At 41.5% G+C, this 5186-nt stretch overlaps 1 protein-coding gene across 4 annotated transcripts in view; it reads right to left on the bottom strand.

The window, feature by feature from the left end:
- The window catches only part of MAP3K13 (mitogen-activated protein kinase kinase kinase 13), an 82450-nt gene that overhangs the window by 65455 nt on the left and 11809 nt on the right, over positions 1 to 5186 (bottom strand). Inside the window, exon 3 of one of the 4 annotated variants that reach the window (XM_035899971.1) lies at positions 2226 to 2268. The exons of the other annotated variants lie outside the window; for them this stretch is intronic. The gene's annotated coding sequence lies outside the window, so the exon portion shown is untranslated. The remainder of the gene's footprint in view (positions 1 to 2225; positions 2269 to 5186) is intronic. 4 annotated transcript variants of the gene reach the window in all.

Below are 5186 nucleotides of genomic sequence, written 5' to 3'. Positions count from 1 at the left end.
CCCCCCCAGCCAGTGTAGTGCAATTCCATGGTATTAGGTTGGAGAAAAATGACTCAAAATGGCTGAAGCATCAGGCTTGATAATAGAGAAGAAGCCTTTCTTGACAAACATACAGGTCAAAGAAAATCACTTGTTCCTTTGACCTGCACGTCTTACTCGTACCGTTTGCCTTTTTTTTTTTTTTTTAAACCAGGAAGATTCAAAATAATTCCTAATCCACTTATGTGCTTTGGCAACATTAGCCAATTTTCTGTTTTCACTGGTAACTGCTACTCACTCTTCTTGCGTTCTAACTTCTTGTACATTTGTGTACTCTCCCCTCTCACTAGCAAGAGTGAGAGCTGACACTTCCCTCACCCTTTTTTTCCCCTCTTGTTGAAACCTTTTCTCCACTGCTCTAATAGTTCTTGACTTAACTGGGACAAGGAAAATTATTCTGGGTTTCTCTGTCCTAGCAGTTCGGCTAGTCTGTATTAACCATCCAGAGTACTGAAAAATCACACTGAAGCCCCAGGCAACCATTCCAACACTCCCTTAAATTTATGGTTTAATAAAACTGCCCATTTTTGCTGGACACATCTATAGCCATATATATATATATATGTGTACTTTCTTTTTGCATAAAAATCCTTCACTTTTAATAAAATTCAGAAAATTCTCTTCACTGCTACACATAGCAAAGTTAATTTAACAGCATTCATTCCAAGAGATCCCAATAAGCTAAATTTCTACCCAACATTAAAACATAGCTATTAGGCGAGATGCTTTTTTCCCATCTTTTTAAGCAATATGCAGAAGCATTTGTAATACTCAAGAACAGAAGTCTTAGTAAATATTACATACTAATAAAATGTAGAATTATATCTCGTTTAGGCATGCAGCTGGAAGACCTGACTTTCAAAAGCTAGCTACACTGCTGCTCCCTTGGCCTCTTTTAATTTAGGCTAGTGCATCCAGCTCTAAAATGGAGGGGAGGAATTTTCAAGTAGGCAGGGTATACTCAAATTCTGACCTTAAATTTGTATCATCCAATGCCCAAAATCAATACCATTGCACCAACATTTTTTTTTAAGGGAGGCAAAGTGTTGCTGTACAACCCCATTTTTCACAGCAATGTAATTAAGAATTTGGTTCAACTCATCTATAGCAGTAGCAGTTTTCAAACCACAACATGTGTACCTCTGAAGATATGAGCTCTTTTGAGAGTAAACCAAAATGAAAACCTGCAGTGGCATACATCCTAACTCCGTTACAGAGCCTTGCCATTTCTGGGGCAGAAACAACAAAGTGAAGCTTTATTTTATATACTGTGAAAAAGCAAATCCCTTGCAATTTTCAGATGACACTTCCCATAAACTGCCAATTGTTTTAAGTGCTAAAGACAGCATGCTAGATAAATGTATCACAACTTTGTAGAAGAAAAGTGCATCCAGAAAAGCCTGTTCTTTGAGTCACGTTACCTAAGTTTTGAAACTCTCCTATCGGGCAAAATTAGGGCTCGTTTCAATTTCCTGAAGTCTACACCTGAAACAATGAAGCACGATTCGAGTCCACCACCAAGTTATGTTGTTCAGGTCCTCAGTGCATCCCCCATCAGTGTCATCCCCCATCCACAAGCAAGGAATTAAGCACCAGCTCATTTTGCCACCTCCACTCCGCCCAGCCTGAAGCTGGAAACAGAGCGCTAGCTGAAGGCTGATATCAGTACAGGGCAGAGCAAATAAAGATACCAGTATAATCACTTTCTAGATAGGTCAGCCAGTGCAAGCACAACTGTCTAGAAAATATACAGCGGAGAAGCAGGAACATAGCAGAGCGTAAGTAGGAGTTCTGTTAGACCTGAAATTAGATGGACTGAGAATACAATATCCTCTGCTACTGCTGCAATGCAACCATTAAAGCATCCCCTTAATTGCCATCTCAGGAGAAAACACAACCAATTAAAAAGCACACCACTCAGTTCTTGAAATACAACAGGAACACTATGAAGTAGCAGCACATGCACTATCAGGTTTTGGGTGTTAAAACCACGCACGCTCAATTTTTACTTGATAAGTTACAGCTACAATGGACAATGCAAATGCACACAAGCCGTTTGATGCGCCTGCATCTCTCCCCACTTCCCCACCACCAGCTCAGGAACACAGCGACACTTTTAGTTCGCATGCAAATCCCTGTCCTGAGCTAAGGAAATGGTCCCCAGCACCGCGAGTTGTCGTACTCACCATCTCTTCTACACGACCCCTTTGGGAGAATTCGCAGCCCTTCCTGTGATAAAGACCAAGTCAGCACAACTCAAACACAGAGGACTGGCAACTGAAGCTCTCCCCAGCCTCCCCTGCCATTAGCAAATACACAGTAAAACATACTGGTACATCCACTGGATCAGCAAGTGGGAGGTTTTGGCTTTTTTTTTTTTTTTTTTTCTCTCTAATCTCAGCAGTGTCAAGTAGTGTTTAGAGGAGACACCATTCCCCTCCACTTTCACAAAGAATTATGATCCTCTCACAAAAAGGTACAAAACTGTATTTCTAAGGTACATATACAGCATTAAAGTTTGAAACCCTCCAGATTATCACTAGCCTTTTTTTGATCCAGGTAAGTGTCTCACTGGCAGGGGTACGCTCCTGATTTCAGCCAGCCCTGCTCAGATTCGGCACAGCCAATTTTCCGGTGGTGCAAATGTTTTCTAGGTGAAGTGCAGCACAAAGCTCGCCATAAGGTGCGCGGCAGCCACTCAGAGCCACTACCTCAAAACCTCCACGACAGAGCCCCTCAATGAGAGGAACAAAAACTTGAAACCAAGTCAATGCGTTGGTAGATGAAATAGCAGCGGAGATTGCCTGCACTTGCCTTCACAGGCTGTGACCTTAATTGGAGCATACTGGAGTGCATTAATAACAATTTTAGAAAGACCAATATCGACTTCATTTATTTTTACAAAGCCTTTCTCTGCCCTCATCTTCACTGACGACATGTGTCAGAGAAAGGTCAAAATAGCTTAATTTTCTTCTGCCCTGGACAAAAAGGCATGAAGAACAGCCAGTAAATATAGCTTATTTCATTTTCACTGCAGCTTAAGGAAGAACAGAAGGAATTTATTACCATCTAATTGACTCCAGCATAACCTGGCTGATTTTATCAAGGTTACGTAAATTTAAAAGATAAAACCAGAACTCCACTTTGCTTGAGATTAAAAAGATGCATCAACTCAAAGACAGTGTTTAGATTTCAAGGAAAAAATAAATTGCAGTAACAGACACCTGAACACAGGAGTTGAGCACCTTTCTGAACACAGCTGTTTCAAAATAACAGATAATGCAATGCCGATGCCCCAGAGAATGGAGACCAAGTCAAGTGCGAAATGAACTAAATAAAAATTTACCGTCAAGCTTACCAGTAATACTAAATTTCTCCTTTACCTGGGACCATTATTTTAACAGAAATATAATTCTGTTTCAAATTCACTGGCAAGTGCAATGGGCTTGAGAAACAGTATCTTCTTATTTGACAAGGCAACACACAGACAAGTAACGCTACCTGGCAAATTTACAATGAACTGAATGCTGCACCTCTTTCTCACTAATCAGTATCTAATCATTACACACGATCACAATGTAATCAAACTTTTTTTAAAATGTATCCAGACAGTATTTAAATGTAGGAAAAATATACCATAAAAATAGAAATGTTTTACTCAAGAAGCTGGAAAAAACACCACAGGAATCTGAAGCAATACCTCCCGTTCCCCTCCGATGTGATAGATGGTTTTTACAGTTTATTCCCTTAACTAAATGACCACTTGATATGCTCAGCTTACCAAAACTGATTTTCTTAATAGCAGATCTTAATAAAAGAATAGTGTGCGGAGGCTTTCAGTCTGGACACTTATTCTCTAACAAAAGTGGGCTGCAGACTCCTCCCAGCACAGAGAGGTCCCAAATCAGGAATTCCTGAACTTTTGTTCATGGGAAGTTTAATTGCAGTGTAGCAGCTGTGTAAAACAGCCCTAAGAACAGCAAGCCTCAGGCTGATGTTGATAGTACAGCCTCCTTTGCCATTAAGTGAATCCTATCAGTCCCCAGCAGTAATATTTCACATCCAGTTGAAGCAAAACAAATGGTTCCCAACACTGAAATGGTTCCCATGAAACATCCGAAAAAGCCTGCGTACATCTAGCAACCAAGCTGTCAAATCCACTGCTGTAACACTGAAAACAACTATAAACTCCACGTGGAGATGAACCTGATGGATCTTCCTTGAGGAAACTTGGTGTCCCTCAGGCCGCTTACACTACTTGTACCATAACTGAGTTGCATCCATTGTGCTTCCAGTTCATAATATGAAACCCTCAAGATCTCCATTAAAAAAAAATTAAACAAAAAAAGATAACGCCATGATTAGCTGGACTTCTTTAAGCATCTCTAGAGATGGCTGGAAGAGCTCCCCTTGGCAGAGGGGACAAGCAATGCCCTGAAGACAGCATCAGCAAAAGCAAAGGAGCATCTAAAAGTCCATGCAATTCTCCTCCACAGCTCTTGTCTCTCTGGATGGCTCCCCCAAAATGGTCTCAGCCATCCCACACTGGAAACATTTCCTCTCCCAGAGAAATTAAGGATGTCAACTGATGCTGGCTGGGCAGCATCATCAAGTTTGTGAACCTTTGCCAGAAGTTCAAACTGTCCATATTTATCAAGATTCAGGTTAAATTGGTGGCAATTCTTTCTCCTGATGAAACAAGAATTTAATTCAGAAACACTGAGGCATTTTCAAATCCCCTAAGGCCACAAGTGATGACATTCCAGGGACAGACAAGCAAGGGAGAAAAGCTAACTGGGGCCCATATGCCTATCCAAGGTGCTACACTTCAGATAAAAGCCTGCTACAGTCTAATCCATACAAAAAACTAATCCAGAGTCTCGGCAAAACCCAGCAGTTACCGAACACCCAGATGCCTGCACGCTGGAAGTCAATCTTACAGAACCTGGGTGGGCCAGCAGCCAACATGCCCTGTTCCCTCCCTAGTAGAGCTTCCCAGTGAGCACAAATACTTGAAGTGTCCTGTCCCCCCACGTAAACTGCAAATCTCCTCTTCAAGGAGACAACAACATATCATCATTACTCAGCCACCCTTTGGCTACAGCAGCTGCCGGAGAAGCACAGAGCTCCAGCCCTAAAGCCCTACC

Source organism: Egretta garzetta, unplaced genomic scaffold (assembly GCF_000687185.1).
Source record: "Egretta garzetta isolate BGI_Z169 unplaced genomic scaffold, ASM68718v1 scaffold448, whole genome shotgun sequence".
In the NCBI taxonomy this organism is placed as follows: Eukaryota; Metazoa; Chordata; class Aves; order Pelecaniformes; family Ardeidae; genus Egretta; species Egretta garzetta.
This window is presented reverse-complemented; position numbering and strand designations above follow the sequence as displayed.